The sequence below is a fragment of the Anolis carolinensis genome, chromosome 3 (assembly GCF_035594765.1).
Source record: "Anolis carolinensis isolate JA03-04 chromosome 3, rAnoCar3.1.pri, whole genome shotgun sequence".
NCBI lineage: Eukaryota > Metazoa > Chordata > Lepidosauria > Squamata > Dactyloidae > Anolis > Anolis carolinensis.
Genome location: NC_085843.1, coordinates 170,829,001 through 170,848,341, shown reverse-complemented (window position 1 = coordinate 170,848,341; position 19,341 = coordinate 170,829,001). Strand labels below are relative to the sequence as shown.

Sequence of the window (19,341 nt, the reverse complement as noted above, 5' to 3'; positions counted from 1 at the left end):
TTAAGCAAGTGGAGCTGTGGAGCAGTGGTCCTCAATCTGGGGTCCCCAGATGTTTTTGGCTTACAACTCCCAGAAATCCCAGCCAGTTTACCAGCTGTTAGGATTTCTGGGAGTTCAAACGTATAGCCAAATCCTGTAGGGAAAAGGTTCGCAAGGCTAAAGCGCAAAATGAGCTCAGGATTGCCAGGGAAATAAAAAACAACAAAAAGGCTTCTTTGCTTACGTTGGTAGAAAAAGGAAGAATAAGGAGGCGATATGGCCTCTGCGAGGAGAAGATGGGGTGATGGTGACAAGGGACAGGGAAAAGGCAGAACTACTTAATGCCTTCTTTGCCTCAGTCTTCTCACAAAAAGAAAGCCATCTTCAACCCCAGCAACATGGAATGGATGAAGGATTGGGGGAAATCCAACCCCAAATAGGGAAACAAGTTGTCCAGGAACACCTGGCCTCTCTAAACAAATTTAAGTCCCCAGGGCCAGATCAGCTACATCCAAGAGTATTGAAGGAACTAGCGGAAGTTATTTCAGAGCCACTGGCAATTATCTTCGAGAGTTCTTGGAGAACAGAAGTCCCAGCAGATTGGAGGAGGGCGAATGTGGTCCCTATCTTCAAGAAGGGAAAAACGAACGACCCAAACAATTACCGTCCAGTCAGCCTCACGTCGATGCCAGGCAAGATTCTGGAAAAGATCATTAAGGAAGTGGTCTGTGATCATTTAGAAACAAATGCAGTCATTGCTAATAGCCAACCTGGATTTACCAAAAACAAGTCATGCCAGACTAATCTGATCTCTTTTTTCGATAGAGTTACAAGTTGGGTCGAAACAGGGAATGCTGTGGATGTAGCCTACCTGGATTTCAGTAAGGCCTTCGACAAAGTCCCCCACGACCTTCTGACAAACAAACTAGTAAAATGTGGGCTAGACAAAACTACGGTTAGGTGGATCTGTAATTGGTTAAGCGAACGAACCCAAAGGGTGCTCACCAATGCTTCTTCATCTTGGAAAGAAGTCACAAGTGGAGTGCCACAAGGCTCCGTCCTGGGCCCGGTTTTGTTCAACATCTTTATTAATGACTTAGACGAAGGGTTAGAAGGCACGATAATCAAGTTTGCAGATGACACCAAATTGGGAGGGATAGCTAACACTCCAGAAGCCAGGAGCAGAATTCAAAATGATCTTGACAGACTAGAGAGATGGGCCGAAACTAACAAAATGAAGTTCAACAGGGACAAATGCAAGATACTTCACTTCAGCAGAAAAAATGGAATGCAAAGATACAAAATGGGGGACACCTGGCTCGACAGCAGTACGTGTGAAAAAGACCTTGGGGTCCTCGTGGACAACAAGTTAAACATGAGCCAGCAATGTGATGCGGCTGCTAAAAAAGCCAACGGGATTCTGGCCTGCATAAATAGGGGTATAGCATCTAGATCCAGGGAAGTCATGCCCCCCCTCTATTCTGCCTTGGTCAGACCACACCTGGAATACTGTGTCCAATTCTGGGCACCGCAATTGAAGGGAGATGTTGACAAGCTGGAAAGCATCCAGAGGAGGGCAACTAAAATGATCAAGGGTCTGGAGAACAAGCCCTATGAGGAGCGGCTTAAAGAACTGGGCATGTTTAGCCTGCAGAAGAGAAGGCTGAGAGGAGACATGATAGCCATGTACAAATATGTGAAGGGAAGTCATAGGGAGGAGGGAGCAAGCTTGTTTTCTGCTGCCCTGAAGACTAGGACGCGGAACAATGGCTTCAAACTACAGGAAAGGAGATTCCACCTGAACATCAGGAAGAACTTCCTGACTGTGAGAGCTGTTCGGCAGTGGAACTCTCTCCCCCGGACTGTGGTGGAGGCTCCTTCTTTGGAGGCTTTTTAAGCAGAGGCTGGATGGCCATCTGTTAGGGGTACTTTGAACGCGATTTCCTGCTACTTGGCAGGGGGTTGGACTGGATGGCCCTTGAGGTCTCTTCCAACTCTACCATTCTATGATTCTATGAAAGCCAAAAACATATGGGTATCCCAGGTTGAGAACCACTGACCTAGAGGGACAGCTGAGTCATGACCATGTGATAGGCATGACAAGAATTGCATCATTTCCTTTGTTTCCTGTGAGTATATAAGGAAGTGGCAGACATGTGCGGATCCTCCATGATGTCTTTGCCATTCATCCCTTACCATGTGGTGCTTTTGCATATGGATCTTGTACCATGATCTTATGACACAGTTCACATTGTGGTTGTAGTGAGCATTTCTCTGTATATAATGATAGCAGAATTGATGTGTAAATAGCTGTATACAGCAATAAATGAATAATAAAGCCTCCAAAGGAGTTTGGATGAAAGCCAAAGCTCAAGTGCCTTATTAAAGCAGTAAGCAGCAAATAAGATCAAATGCTATAAATCTCTGCTAACTACATATAAGGGCACTGCAGTGTTTTGGTTCGAATTAACTGCTTGCCTTGAGAGACATTTAGTCCCATGCACAGCTCTGGGAGGTCATGAAAGGGAATGATTTTCATATCTACCCAGTGGGTGTTTGTTTATTTTAACCATGCACTGACAATAACATCACCAAGAATCAATCCTAGGTCTCAGATTCTGGCTCAGAAACCTCAAGACCAGGATTGGCCCTGAACTAGCAATTCTATTCAGATCTCACTTAACTAGACAATATTAGTTTTCTGTTAAAACAGGGGTGGGTACCACAAGTTAATCTGGGGATCATCTTCTGATTTGTCAGTGGGAGGGGGCACGCAACCAAACAAAAACTTTATTGCAGTGGTTCTCAACCTGGGGTCCCCAGATGTTTTTGTCCTTCAACCCCCAGAATTCCTAACAGTTGGTAAACTGGTTGGGATTTCTGGAAGTTGTAGACCAAAAACATCTGGGGATCCCAGGTTGAGAGCCACTGCTTTACTGCATGCCAAATGGCCACATTTGTCCAGTATTAGCTATAGGAATCAGCTTCCACATGATGGTGAATACAGATATTAATATTCTGAATATTCAGTGACTATATGAACATCCAGAGAATATGTGAAGTGTTTGGAAGCAAATATTTGGGTGCGCACTTCCTTTCAGCTTTGCTTCTAACAACTTATCCTAAACCCACCTGCTGCCGCCTTTCCTCTCTGCTTTCAGTGGCTCCAACTTTACATAAGAGTGGAATTGTTGCCTTGGATACTCAGGCAGCTTGCAGCATTAAAACAATAATAATAGAAACTTGTGTGATCAGTGCCAGTAAGTTGATCATCACGACTCTGCATAGATGTAATGTTGTTGAGCAAAAGGCAATTGCTTAAATAACACTCAAAGTCAGTCAGATACACAAGAATTGTTTGATAAAACACCTACTGGGGAGTTGGGCTATTACAAGCATTCATTACAACAATAATTGTGACACAAAGCAACTTTCACAGAAACTAACCTATTGTGGAATTTCACAGTTCTTTACTCTTCCCAATGAGTTTGATAGGGAACTGCCGATGACATGTCATTATCTATAGCTTTCTGGTAGGGTTGGCTGCATATTTACTTCTTTTAAAATGACAGGTATTCCTTTTTAAAATTGTCTACTTCTGTGGTGGTTTACTGTTGTATATAGTCTTTAATTCTTGTCCGTGGTCCTGTTTATTCTCTTCTTCTTAGTTCATTTATAGTAACACTGGTTCTTCACCACCCATCTGTATTGCATCTTCTTTTTCATTTATACTCCAATTTTCCTTTGTTTTAGGTATTTTTCTAGTTTACTCCAATCTGTTTCTTTTCTTGGTTGTCCCTGTTGTTTTGCAATTAAGTATGTCAATCTATCCATGTTTTTTATTTTGGTTATCTTACCTATCCTTTCTTCTAGTGAGGGGATTTTGTCTTGTTTCCAATATCTTGCATATGCTATTCTTGCGGCGGTTGTAAGAAGTTAAGATTTTTTCCTCATTAGTGCCAGGGGATATTTTAGATATTCCTAATAAATATGTTTCTAGTAATTTTGGGATTTTTTATTCCTAAAATGTTTTGAGTGCTTTCATGTATAAAGTTCCAGAACTCTCTTGCTTTCTTACATGTCCACCACATATGGTCGTATGATCCTTCTTCTTTTGCACATTTCCAGCATTTGGTATTTATAGATTAGTTTATCATTCCTAAATTTTTGGGAACCGTGTGCCATCTGTACATCCAGTTCACCTTTAGTTCGTATGCATATGTGAATTTTATTTTTCTCTTCCAGCAGGCTTCCCACTCTTCTAACTTAATTGGTCTGCCAATGGATTTGGCCAATTTGACCATGCTGTTTTTGACTAGTTCTGTTTCTGTATTCCATTCCAAGAGGACTGTTTTGTTTGATTTTTTAAAAAGGGATTATGCACAGATATATTTCTAAGTCTTTTTGCCAGCTCAGATGAATCCTCAGGGTGAACAAGGACATTTCAAAGGGGTGGCAATTGATCAAAAATCATGGTACTCTGTCCTTGCATGTCCTGATTTCTCCACACCAATGATTTCCTTCAATACTAAATGAAACAGGGAGGAAAATGCAGAAGTCAAAAAGATTGTACAATAATGTGGCCAATAGGCAAAGAGAAGAATGCAGTCATAGACACAGAATAATAATAATAATAATAATAATAATAATAATAATAATAATAATAATAAAAACAACAACAACAACTTTATTTTTATACCCCGCCCCATCACCCCGGAGGGACTTGGAGCGGCTTACATGGGGCCGTGCCTGACAATAATACAATAACAGCAATAAAACAATAAAACAAATATCAACAATAAAACAAATGTCGCATCAATAAAACATCAACATCAGTAAACAGTCATAAAAGTCGGTATACAGCATAAAATGTTAAAAACAGGGAGGCTAAAACACGGATCTGGGCCTAAGTGCAGAAAACTTCAACATGGGAGAGGTAGTTTCACAGTTAAAATAGTCAATAAAGTGCAAAGTAATCATGGCCAGGCATCCTATTGTTAGATGGGCAGATAGATCAGACCTACAATAATTAATCCTCGAAGGCCTTTTGGAAGAGCCAGGTTTTTAGGCTCTTCCGGAAGGAGAGTAGGGTAGGGGTCTGCCTGATCTCCCTGGGGAGCGAGTTCCAAAGCCGGGGGGGGGGGGCACGACGGAGAAGGCCCTTTCTCTCCTCCCCACCAACCGCAACTGCGAAGGTGGTGGAAGTGAGAGGAGGGCCTCCCCCGACGAGTGAAGAGAACGTGCAGGTTCATAGGGGGACATGCGGTCTCTAAGGTAGGTGGGTCCCAAACCGTTTAGGGCTTTGTAGGTGATAACCTGCACCTTGAATTGGGCCCAGAAAATAAACAGCAGCCAGTGGAGCTCCTTAAACAGAGGCATTGAACGCGCCCTGTAATTTGCTCCGGTTAGAAGCCTGGAGAATAAAAGCAGGTTACACAAAGCAGCTGGTTGTACTTGAGATACTTTCCTGGGGTTCTCTAGTGGGCTTCCATGACTGAGTTGAGATTTGAACCCTGGCCTCCACAGTTATAGTTCAGTGCTCATACCACAATGGCATACTTTTGTACACAATTTTTAAAAAGACAAGAGCCCAGTCTCTTATCTCACCCGGCAACCCTTAAATCTATATCTATATCTCTCTCCAGGAATGCCCTCTCACTTTCATTATGCCTTTCAGTTGAGTTATGTTTTAAGAAGCCACCTCATTTGTATGTGGGTAGTAGAAATGTTAAAAAATCCTAAAGGCACCAAATCCCATTTGATCTTGGATGCTAAGCAGGGTCAACCTTGTTTAGTACCTGAATGAAAAACCACCAGGTGGTGTATGCTATATTTCAGAGGAAGAAATATGAAATTCAAAGGGTTGCCAGATCGTCAGGCAACTTGAAGGCACATACACTTATTATAGGAATGGCAGGTTAAGGCAATAATTCTACTCAAAAGTACAGAACACCAGGTTCAATGGAAAATTCTTTCTTGTAGGTTTAAAATCTTTGTTTCATTCGCTTCTTCAAAAAGAAATAATTTATCGTTTTACATTCTCCCTCTATTTTTCAATTATCACAAGACATCACTGCTTAGCTATTCACAGACTTAGCTGAAGAAAATGTATTTTATAAATATATATTATTTAATAAATATTGTTGATATTAATGTATATGGCTAGCTTATATAAACATCTTATGTTCTCCCCCTTCCTCCAGTTTTCTTTTTTTCTTTTTTGTAATCTTCATTTTTCAAAATCCAATGTTTTTTTTTTAAAGGAAGCAATTCTCAAAGAAAAAAGTAGAAATATCTAAGTGCAAAGTCTGTCTTAGCAACAGGAGATTTACAATTAAACCAGCAAGCTAAAAATACACATTTTCTCTGTCTCAACTTTCTCAGCTGTCTCGAGTGTGCTAACTATACAGTAGACTTGTGCATGGATTTGGAGTGGTCGGTACCCTTCAGCCAATATGGCTTGTTTGTCTTCGCTAAATGCTCATAATGGCAAGGGCCCAATCATCATGTTTTCCCATCTGTAATGGGACCACGTAGCAACTGATCATGGCTCTTCTTCCCCAATTTGGCATCAGAATTGCATCCTGGAATGGATTCAGTGTATTTTTTTGGCTTGGCTTCTGGCTTGTCCTCTCTCTTTAATCGGTTTGATTTTCCTTTATTTTCTTGATTCTTTTTATTTAGTGGGACTGACTGGGAGTTGGGAACATGCAGGACAAGTGGGTGTGGTACGCGTGCATTTGTGGGTTTGGAGAGTCACCCTTTTAGCTTCTTTTTCTCATCTCCTCCTTTATTTCAGAAAATACTTCTAAAAGATAATAATAATTATTAACAATAGTAATCCCAGCAAACAAAAAGGAAAGCCTCATTCTCAGAAAGCTACTACCACCTAGTTACCTCTCCTCTATAGTAGAAAGCAGAAACAACTTTAAGGAAGCATTAAAGACGAAACAGAAAGGTGTGAGAGGGAAAAAGGCAGGCACCACTCCAGTGCAAATCAAGAGAAAAGAGGGGGCTTTTAAAAGAAAGTCCAGAGTAAGATAGTTCTAGGTCATTACTCTTCCTTATTTGGGAAGTGGAGAAGCCTCCTTAAGATAATGGAAAGTTTTGTGCTGTAGGGAAAGAGTAGCATGCACCGCTTGTCTCCTCTACAGTAGAAACAGCTTTAACTAAGCATTATAACTGGTTTCCTCTATAGACAGAAGGGAAAGGATCGCAGGCAGAGTGGTATCTTAACTCTGACGCTTTTAATCCAGGTCTTAATGAAGGATATAAGGACAAACAATGCCATTGCCTAAAATGACGGGAAGGGAAGCCTGGGGAGCCCCCCTCCCCATTGCTGCCAATGTGTCAAATCTGTCGATATTTTTCAGCTACAAAAACAGCTATTTGGCTGCACACTCAATTTCGGAAGGCATTTGAAAACAGATATAAGGGTCTGTCGGTATTCAGACATCAGAAACTGATCGATGTTCAGTCGAAATGCACAAGCCTAATATACAGGATTGTTCTCACTTTGTTTATCATGTAAACTGCAATCTTTTAGAAATTATTGAAATTTTCTTGTATCAGAAATGTCCCTTTCCATCTAAACCCCTGAGATTGAATTCTAAGATGTGCTGGTTGAATGGAACAAATTGAATGGGACATTCTTGGCCAATCTCCTCCCAACCCCCTCTCCCCAAAGAAAAAGCCTCTTGTGAATATGTGAGACACTCCTCGTTGGGATGGTCCATGGGACAGGGACTGAAGTAAAGGTGGAAAATTGTCGGAAGTTAGTTAGAATAATTGAATCAATTGAGAACCATTAGTGACTTCCTGAAGCAATGTTTCATCTATATATGACCAACAGGAAGAACATGACAAAGAAATAAAGTTAGCTGGTCTCCATTTAGCCTTCAATACTTCCAGATCCAGAAAAAAAATTGTGGAAAACCTGAAGAACTAATACACCAGCAATTTCCTGACAGATTTTGAGATAGACAGAGGTTGAGTCACTGCTTGTTAGCACCCACGCCATTTAGAATCCCCAACACAAGGGTTTCTTAAAGAGAAAGGTTTATTCGAATTAACTTCATTTTTCAAAGATAATAAAGATGAGGTCTGCTACCAGCTGGCTACATTACTAAGAGGTGTATCTAATGGGCCAGAGTATGTGGGAGAAAGTAAAGTGAAAATTGAGAACATTGGTGGATAAGGAAGCTCTCAAGCCGACAACAACCTGCAAGAGAATTCTAAGTACCGTATAAGTCTACGTCATGTATAAGAGAATAGCAGAGCTTAGGGCTAGAAATATGTTTTTTATGTGACTCATGGATAAGTCAACGGTCATTCTGCAGAGAGGGGAAAGGAATAATTCCATTGCAATGGTGCTAGGCACTCCTGGCCACCATTACCATTTTCCTGTCCAGGCATTCAAAAAGGGCAGAAGTGGTGGTGAAGCAAGGGCTTCTTTTAGGTTCTCCCAGGACAGACAGAGCTTTCACTTTTCACCATTCTACTTATAGAAGGGGGTCACTATCATTCACAGATATGCATATCTAGCATTATCTGAGTGTTGGAGGGGCTAACCCTCTCCTGATAGCCTTTTCCCTTCCTTTCCTTCCTTTGTTTTATTGCTTGTTTTTATATTGTTGATGTCTGGGCTTGGCCCCATGTAAGCTGCCCCGAGTCCCTTCGGGGAGATGGGGTGGGGTATAAGAATAAAATAATAATAATAATAATAATAATAATAATAATAATAATAATAATAATTTCTCTTCATTCCTTTCCTCCTTTTTCTTACTCCCCCCTCCCTCCCTCTTTTTCCCCTCTCCATATCTTTCTTATCCTTCTTTTTCTTTTTCTTTCTTTCTTTCTTTCTTTCTTTCTTTCTTTCTTTCTTTCTTTCTTTCTTTCTCTTTCCCTTTCTCTGTGTTCCACATCCGAGAGAGCCCAACTCACAATATTTCTGTGGCAACATGGTTCTCTTTGTGGCTTGCTCTTCCTTCCTTCCTTCCTTCCTTCCTTCCTTCCTTCCTTCCTTCCTTCCTTCCTTCCTTTCTTTCTTTCTTTCCTCCCTTTCACTCATACACAGGCCACCTTACTTTCCCAGTAACATTACAGAGAATAATAATAATAATAATAATAATAATAATAATAATAATAATAATAATCTTTATTTGTACCCCGCCACCATCTCCCCAACGGGGACTCGGGGCGGCTTACATGGGGCCATGCCCAGAACAATACAATATAAAACAACAAATCATAACGCATTAAACAATACAATAAAAGAAAATATACACTACAGTAAACAAAATCAAAAGAACAGTAGAACAATAAAACCAAGGGCAGGCCACATGAACACTAGGTTAAAACCCGGGGTGAGAAAGGAAGTAGGAGTGAAAACCACAGAGAACAGGGTTATAGAGTGGTGGGGCAATCTGGAGGACAGAACCACTTCACCTTTCAATAACCAATCCAGTGACATCAGAGAGGGCCACTTCACCTAGCAAAAGTGTTTGTGGTACAACAGATAGACAGATGGATGGACAGACAAGACTTTAACAGATAGATAGATGGATAGATAGGAGTTAAAGGACAATATTCACATTGATCTATGGACAAATTGACCCCAGGGGCAATTTTTGACTAATATTTCATCTTAAACATGTGTATATGCAGTACCTGTTTCTATCTTTGTTGCCCCCTAGTGGAAAATAATTACAGTAGAGTCTCACTTATCCAACATAAACGGGGCGGCAGAACGTTGGATAAGCAAATATGTGGGATAATAAGGAGGGATTAAGGAAAAGCCTATTAAACATCAAATTAGGTTATGATTTTACAAATTTAGCACCAAAACATCATGTTATACAACAAATTTGACATAAAAAGTAATTCAATACGCAGTAATGCTATGTAGTAATTACTGTATTTATGAATTTAGCACCAAAATATCACGATGTATTGAAAACATTGACTACAAAATTTATTTATTTCTTTATTTATTTACAGCATTTATATTCCGCCCTTCTCACCGCGAAGGGGACTCAGGGCGGATCACATTACACATATAGGCAAACATTCAATGCCTTTTAACATAGAACAAAGACAAGACAAACATAGGCTCCGAGCGGGCCTCGAACTCATGACCTCCTGGTCAGAGTGATTCATTGCAGTGATTCATTGCAGCTGCTCTCCAGCCTGCGCCACAGCCCAAGCCCAAATGCGTTGGATAATTCAGAATGTTGGATAAGCGAGTGTTGGATAAGTGAGACTCTACTGTATTTATAAATGTTTCATTGCACCTTTTTCACTTCCAGCACTAGGGAGGGCAATACTGTATAGTAGGCCCTTTACATTTAGGGGTTTACCTTTTGCATATTTTACCATAGATTCACCCTGTTGGACCTAGGGATTCCTAGAAAGGTCTTCTCTGAGGTTAAAAAAAGGTTTTGATTCATGGTTTTCCCACTTTCACAGGACAGTACTCCTCTAGCCTCAGCAATTATGGAAGGCTGACTGTACTCTCAAAACTGGAATTCATAAAAATAAATTCATACAATCATTAAAAAATCTTTGTGAGTCCAACATACCAATTTTTAGAGTAGGCTGACCTTAGTGTCTTTGTATGACTAAGACCCTGTCTCCACTGGGGACAGATAACTTTACTATGTTTTTGCACTGGGTATATTTGAATTTCTCAGTCAGTTCTGATGCAGATGTAACAGCACTACCTGCCCTGAGAAGAGCTACATGTTTTATCTATGTGAGTCACTTTCCTGAACTGCCTTCCTTTCCGCCAACACAGATAAAAATGACTCATCTAGAAACGGAAGGGGCTATCTTCCCTGAGAGTTGACAGCTCTTTATGTTACACATACTATGATGGTCAAATTAGATGTGACAACAGACAGGGTTGGCTCAGTCAGCAGATATGAAGGGGCAGGGAGTGGCAATGCAGTATTGTAGGACAGTGACATATGGCTTGTCATACTTCCCTAAAGTTTACCTGGCCTGGTCTGTCTAACACAGCTTTCTGCCTCCAGGTGTAGTAGAGAAAAAAATGAGCCTATTGCCAATGTGAAAGACTTGATCTTGTCCTTTGTTTCAGACAGCAGAAAGTCTTGGGCCAGCTCTGACAATGAAATGCAAATGGATGTCTGTCTTTTCTGGCTTGTTTGTTTGCTTGCTTGTTTGCAAATCATAGCCATGGAATAAGAGCCATATGGTATGTCTGACTGTAGGACCAAGACTCTAGAATGGCCTCGAACAAGTAGCACCCTTACGCCCCTTCCACACAGCTAATTAAAATCCCACATTTTCTGCTTTGAACTGCAATATATGGCAGTGTGGACTCAGATAACCTAAAGCAGTTATTGTGGGATTTTCTACCTTGATATTCTATGTTATATGGCTGTGTGAAAGGACCCTTAGCTTCCAAAGGAAACTCCCTCTGAACAAATCATGTCACAGAATCCCTATTAAAAGATAACCTGAGGGTTCCTGAAATCCAAAAACAACTTTAAGGCATAATTCTACAAAAACAAAGCCACAGAAGAGTCTCAGTGAAGAAGTCTAGGAAGAAGTGAGTTTAACATTTATATCATGGTTTTAATCCAACCTACTAACACAGCTAAAAATGATGAGAACAAAGTTTGTGCCTCATGTGCAAAAACAGTTTGTGTGCAAAAGGCAGGTGTGAACATGACCTCTGCCTGTCACCCTCGAGGTACTAGTAATAACTCTTAGATAATCTGATGATATGAAAACAATGTAATTGCAATACGTGTGACAAAGCCGATAATTTACTGTTTTCCAGATACAAACCCAGTGGCGAATAATGAAACCCAGTCATGGGCCGCTGAGAGTCCATGCTTAGCGAGATGAAAGGCTAAAAACCAATATTCTCCAATCAAAGAAATCACACCAGTTGAAGCCACCAAGGAGTTGATTTTATCTGGCCAGAAAGGATGACAGCTAGTGGTAAGCCATCAAAGAAACTGACATGTTTTAATAGAACAAAGCATACATTTTTATACAGAATGCTCTTTTGTTTTTCCTGCTCACACCCAGCTGGGGCAGGCTTCATGCTGATTGGCTGAGCCAGTTTCTGACATCACACCAGTTGGGAGGATTCCCTCAGTGAGGTGGGATTGTGGCAACCACCAGCCAATCAGAGAGCACTCCCCGCTTCCAATACAGATTTCTGCTTTCCAATGGCTGATACAGGGCAGGGTGACCAGCTGGATAAAAGAGTACCTAGTTTTATGAATGAATCACATTGTCTCTCTTTCAAGATGAACCAAGAAGGACCATTAGGTCCCTGATGATTATGGGGTTGTCCTTTGTATTGTGAGTGACCCATTAGGGTGGATGCACCCATATCTATTGTTGTCAGTGCCAGAGCTTTGTCCAAAGTGATGGGATTGTGGAATCCAGTCTGGAAAAAGGGAAATGGCATCTTGGATAAGTGTTGCTGGGTGATTAATGTTCCTTTTGTGTCCAGGTGGCTGCACAAAGAACAGGTGGCCCAGTATCAGGGTTCCATTATCCCTTGTACAGCTGGCTTTATGGGAATCAATAGAAATATATGGATTCCAGAGGTAATGGGTGTTTGAGTTCATTGTTGAAGTGATGACCAGGAATAACACTGGAGGGAATTCCAGGGTCAAGGGGTGCCAGTGAAAGAATCTTGATTCAGTAAAACATAAAATACTACATACACCTTGGGTGAGAAGGGTGGGATATAAATATTGTAATAAAATTGTAATAAGTACATTACATATTCACGAAGGGGTCCATGGATACTGGGGATTCCCAATTGTGGGAACCAGAGTACCCATTGTTGTGGTAATCTCTTGAGCGGTTAGACTCAATTTAACCCTCTCTGGGGGAGATTCCACCAAAAATCAGCAGAGTAGCAAAAGCAAAGCTTTCAAATGCAACAGTTACTTACACGGGGCGAGCAAAGAGAAGCCTTTGACCATTTAGGATTGCAGTGGACTGCAGAGTCTTAATAAAAGTTCAAAAAGGTATTTATTCAGGTAAAAAGAACTCCATTGTAGATAGAAAGGCTTGGGAACTGTCTAGTCTACTCTAGACTGGTTTCTAAGGAAAAATAAGAAAGGAAAAATAACAAACATCTAAATAGTTACATCTTGCCAGGAGAGATGGCAGGACGTGTTGTTAGCTTGAAGAACAAAGGGAGAAGAGAGAGCCAAAATGGTTCCAACCTCATGGTCCAGTTTATTGGGTCCATAAAAGACATTCTGACCAATGAGAAGTTAGTGTCCCTGGAGAGTCTAATTTCTGCTAACTTCAAAGTAAGGGATAGAGTGAAACACAGTAAAACCAATCCAGGCATGCTTTGGAAGCAGGGAAAGGATTCCCTCAATCTAACTCTATCTCACTACATTTAGACTTGAGTAGTCCAGGATGATTCCCAACACCCATGAGGGTGAGGGGTGACTCGGGGTTACTTAGGGTAAAGGGAGGTTATATTCTGGAGCAAGGAAGGAGAGGAGCCCTACTCCGAGTGCTGTGGGGGCCATGGGGCCAAGCACTAACTGCGGCCAGTTGCAAAGGCAAAAAGCAGAGAGGAAGACACAGGAGGCAAAGAGGACAAAAAAAAATCAAGTATAAGGATAACACACCGAAGTGTAGATTTATTAAAGGAGATACTTTGTAATAAAGGGAAAGAGGATTTTGGATAAAAAGTATCCAAGACACTGGTAGCTGCTGCCGGGCTCCTCTGATAATTCGCATGACCGATCAGCTGAAGTCCGGGCTCCCGCTCTCCACAGGTCTCTCTTGTCATGGCTCCAAATAGGTATTTTTATTAATTTGAGCCAGGGAGGTCAGTGCTCGACGTCATCAGGAGGGAAGAAGGTTCAAAGGAAAAATCCAGTTTGTACTTCAAAATGAAGCTTAACTTTGTTCAAATTGTCCAGGGATCCAGGATATCATTCCCTACTTTGCCAAAATGCCTCTTACAATGTTCAGGCAATAGGTAGCTTCCTTCAAGTTATATTTATGAAGCATGACTCACCACACATGAATATCCCTTGTCACATTCAAGTTCACCTTAGAAGTCAATATTTTCCAGATATTAGAGAGAAGGTTTTCAGGAAACAGACATAACAATGGTAAGAATGCATGTCAAGAAACAGCATCACCTAATGTTTTAAAATTCATTGTACATTTCTATATGTTTGCCTGAAAGAAATCCCAGAGGGACATATTTCTCCATAGGTTTTTTTTTTCATGTCAGGAGCAACCGGAGTTGCTTCTGGACTGAGAGAATTGGCCGTCTGCAAGGACGTTGCCTAGGGGACGCCCGGATGTTTTGATGTTTTACCATCCTTGTGAGAGGCTTCTCTCATGTCCCCGCATGGAGCTGGAGCTGATAGAGGGAGCTCATCCGCGCTCTCCCCGGGTGGGATTCGAACCTGGCAGCTTTCAGGTCAGCAACCCAACCTTCAAGTCACGAGGCTTTTATCCCCTAGGCCATCGGAGGTTCCATAGGTAGGCATAGCACTGAAGTCTTTAAGAAACAATGTTTCTTAGGGACATGTGAAATGCCTTTTGATGGAGTAATCATCATCATCATCATCATCAATTTTATATCTTAGCCATGTCTTCTCAAGGCAGAACACAGCACCATTAAAATGCATCGATATAAGCATAAAATTAATATATGTATAAAAATATAAGCATAAGATTTAAACACCAATTTAAAATTTATAGTTTAAAATTGATTGAGTAGGCCTGGCAGAAGAGATACATCTTTAATTCTGATTAAACTTCTGATGACTCATCTAGCTTTTGTGTACCTTCCAGCTGATCATCTCATAGTCTAAGGCAATGATGGGCAACCTTTTGTGCTTGGTGTGTCAAAATTCACCAAAAAACCTAGCATGACTTGGGTGGTGTGTCACTTTGAGAAAAAACCCATAATTTCACAATATATATAGTTTAAATAACAAAAATATATAATTGTAATATATAACTGTATTTAATAAGCAAAAACTATTTACTACCATTATTTCCATGTACAACAATCTATGGTATCTCTTGCAGTTTCTCTCTATTCTCATTTCAATGTAGTCATGGATAATGAATAATATAATAATATAATAGTACTAATATAATAATATACTACAATAATAATAGAATAATAATAGAATGATTGTGTGTGTGTGTGTGTGTGTAATGTGCATCATTCCCATGGAGTAAACAAAACCACTGGACGAAATCACACCAAATTTGGCCACAAAAGACATTAGTCATCCAATCAATCTGCATGCGGCAGCGTGTCAGCAAAAATGGCTAGGCGTGTCAGTGCTGACACGCGTGTCATAGGTTGGCCATCACTGGTCTAAGGGCAGCTGATGAAAAGGTCCCCTGGGTGACAGCTGTCATTTGAGTTCTGGTTGGTTGAAGTACGGGGATAATTGTACAGGAGAAGATGATCCTTCAGGTAGCTTGGCTCCAAAACATGTAGGGCTTTATCAGTAATAACCAACACTTTATGTTTTTCCCAGAGACCAACTAGCGAGCAGAGGAATGATTTTAATTGCATAGTAGTATTCACATTGATTAGCTCGTAGAAGCTTTTTCTGGCCCTTCCTGGAGATGGTAGGGATTGAACCTAGGTCCTTCTACATTAGTAGTTCTTAGCCTGTGGGTCTCCAGATGTTTTGGCCTTCAACTCCCAGAAATCCTAATAGCTGGTAAACTCACTGGGATTTCTGGGAGTTGTAGGCCAAAACACCTGGGGACCCACAGGTTGAGAACCACTGTTCTATACACAAAGCATGTTTTCCCCAATAGTAACCCGTAGTCCAAGGAGGTAAGATGTGGTGCTCCCCGGAGCACCACTTCAGAGCTTGCTTTTCCCTGATCCAATCCTTGATCAAAAACAATGGACATCAAAAATGAGATAGGAGGTGTTGTAGAAAAACTTTTTAAAATAGAAGGGGAAAAGAACATTCTCTTATGGTTGCTTAAAGGAGGATACTGACTGTATTAAATAAAAGCTGATCAAAGCAAAAAATGTAGTTCTTGGAGGCTATGGAAATATTGGAGGAGGTCATTAAAATCATGTAGCATCCACTTGCTCAATATCTTCATAAATTAACAATGAGACTGCAGGGCAGAACTGTGTAGTGATCATTGTGGGCGGAGGTCTTCTTATAAAGCCAGCCCTCAAGTGTAATATTATACCAGGAGGCAGATATGCCAGCAGAAGTTATGCTACCTACTTTTCTGGAGAAGTCAAAGAAAGTATGAATACCAAACTCCAAGAGTACATACATATGGTTTCCATGTTTTTTGAAGTTTCCTTTCATCTTTACATTTTGTGCCTTAGCAGTATTGATTCAAACTACACATTACACAGAATTGCATGGGTCCATAACTTCACAGTTGTCTATTTTATTTCCAAGCAACTGGCGGAAATATGGTGTATGCATATTGTAGGTTCTGTAGTCCTCCTTCTCCAACAATCATGGAAACCTTTCCTGCATCTTGAGACCAAAATCTTTGGCATCAAGATAGTTTTGCTGTTAATTTTAAGTCTGGTAGGCTTCTTCTGAAATTAATCACTATGAAAAAGATGTACTCTATCTTTACCTATCTATTATCTATCTCAAAAGCAGATAAGCACATATGTTTGCATATTTGTTCTAATGCTAATTTTGATAAGGAAAGCCTAAATGCAGTGAGATTAGGGTACTTGATCATACCAAATAACATGATCCCCTGATCTAGAGTTGCCAGGTTTTTGAAACATCAGTAAATGATAACCAAAATTAATATAGTTGACAATCAGGAATACATACAAATATTAATATGGTGTCTTCTGCCTAAATACTAAACAAAAGTTTAACTTAGCCACGTGTTTCTTTCTCAAATTAACACAGTTTTCATTTACATAAATTATATAATGCATAGACTTCTGTCTTTATGGAAATCAAGTTTTAAACTAAATCCATTTGAATTATACAAATGATGCTTGACATCGTTAGTTAAAATTCAGAGTAAACCATTTCTCAGATTTGGTTAGATTTACAGAAGATCTGATTTTCACAAAAGGTAAAGGTTTTTCCCCTGACATTAAGTCTAGTCGTGTCCGACTCTGGGGGTTGGTGCTCATCTCCATTTCTAAGCTGGAGAACTGACATTGTCTGTAGATGCCACAAAGGTCATGTGGCCGGAGCGCCGGTACCTTCCCGCCAGAGCGGTACCTATTGATCTACTCATATTTGCATGTTTTCAGACTGCTAGGTTGAAAAAAGCTGGGGTTAACAGCAGGAACTCACCCCGCTCCCCGGATTTCAACTACAGTAGAGTCTCACTTATCCAACATAAACGGGCCGTCAGAATGTTGGATAAGCAAATATGTTGGATAATAAGGAGAGATTAAGGAAAAGCATATTAAACATCAAATTAGGTTATGATTTTACAAATTAAGCACCAAAACATCATATTATACAACAAATTTGACAGAAAAAGTAGTTCAGTACGCAGTAATGCTATGTAGTAATTACTGTATTTATGAATTTAGCACCAAAATATCATGGTGTATTAAAAACATTGACTACTAAAATGTGTTGGATAATCCAGAACATTGGATAAGCGAGTGTTGGATAAGTGAGACTCTACTGTATTGACTTTTCGGTCAACAGGTTCAGCAGCTCAGTGGTTTAACCCACTACACCATTGGGGCCTCCCATTTAGAAGAACTAGGAAATATTTTCAACAAAAGCATGTGACCTGCCGGACATCAAAGCAACAAATTCTAAGCTCCAGCAACAGTTGCATTCAAATCCACACACTGAATAACAACCCAATTTGACTTCAAGGTCTTTGCAGAAGGTCAAGCATTTTGTTGTATGGAAAATATGTCAACTCTCAGATTATTTTTATTCACCTTTTCTGAAACTTTCTGAGCTCTGTAATATTCTGCTTGATCTAGAGTGATAGAATGTAACAGGAAACTACCCATAACTTGGATTCCTGGCACAGGGTAGGATTAAATGTATTTTGGGAGTCCTTCCAACTTTAAGGTTCTATAAGAATCTAAAGATGTACATGATGAAAATATAAAATGCAAATCCCAGCTTCCCTATAAGGTACATGTGGTTATCATGAGCCAATTGCTTGGGTCATGTATATTTTTGGCCTCCCATTTAGTATATATACTATATTAGCTTTCCAACCATTAAATAAAAAAAAAATGTGATGGCAGGACCACAACTCAGGTCTTTCTCTCATTAGGCTCTTTGTTCTTGGAGATCATACTTCATGAACTGACATGTTGCCATTGTGGAAATAAAATTCAACAACCAGTTGAGTTTGCTTTCTCAAATGGAATGGAGGTGGAAAATATCCTTCACCACAAGCAGCAACGTATCCGAATGAAGTCTTAACTGATAATAACTATTTTGCAACACAGGTGCTTGGTTTACGACCGTATTTCCCCTATGAACCTGCATGCTCTCTTCGATCATCTGGGGAGGCCCTTCTCTCGCTTTCACCTTCATCACAATCTTGGCTTGTCGGGACAAGGGAGAAGGTCTTCTCTGCAGTGGTCCCCAGATTTGGAACTCCCTTCCTAGGAAGATTAGGCAAGTACCCACTCTATCATCTTTTAAAAAGGAGTTAAAAACTTGGCTCTTCTAGTGCGCTTTTGAATAATCTAGTCCCTGTGATCAAAACTCTACTTAACGAATTCACTATATTTTACCCTTTATTCTACTTTCTACTGTAAATAACTCACTCCAATTCTCTTGAGAATGTTTTGAGCACTTTGTCCTTCTACGCTCCCAAATGACACTATAATACATATCTTACACTTTCGCCTAGACCGCCCTCCCGTTTTATTGCACTTAGCCTAAATGGTGGTCCTTTTATGTCATCATTCTATATTTTATATTGGTTTTTACTGTTATTTTATTGTATCATTTGGTTTTAATGTGTTTTATTTGGTTAGGATGCTGTTTTTACATGTATTTTACTTAATGCTCACTATTTGTTTCCTGGGCTTGGCGCTGTGTTAGCCACCCTGAGTCCCTGCGGGGGGAGATGGGGGAAGGATAGAAAAGTAAAGTAGCAGTAGTAGTAGTAGTAGTAGTAGTTCTTCTTCTTCTTCTTCTTCTTCTTCTTCTTCTTCTTCTTCTTCTTCCTCCTCCTCCTCCTCCTCCTCCTCCTCCTTCTTGATGGACTATGGCCAGAATCCTATTAATGGCATATCTAGGCATAAATTGTGTTGCTCATATGGTGTGCTGTTTTGGACACAACTCCATGCACCCTCAGCATTGATGTATCCTGCTAATGGTGCAAGAAGGGTTCCACATGTGAAATCATTGCAAA

General features: G+C 40.3%; 1 long non-coding RNA gene across 1 annotated transcript in view; it reads left to right on the top strand.

Annotated features, from left to right (window-relative positions):
* The window catches only part of LOC134298028 (uncharacterized), a 44,143-nt gene extending 25,235 nt beyond the window's left edge, over window positions 1–18,908 (top strand). Inside the window, exons 2-3 of the long non-coding RNA XR_010005002.1 lie at window positions 11,786–11,949; window positions 18,425–18,908. This is a non-coding gene — a long non-coding RNA (uncharacterized LOC134298028). The remainder of the gene's footprint in view (window positions 1–11,785; window positions 11,950–18,424) is intronic.
* Window positions 18,909–19,341: the final 433 nt, after the last annotated feature.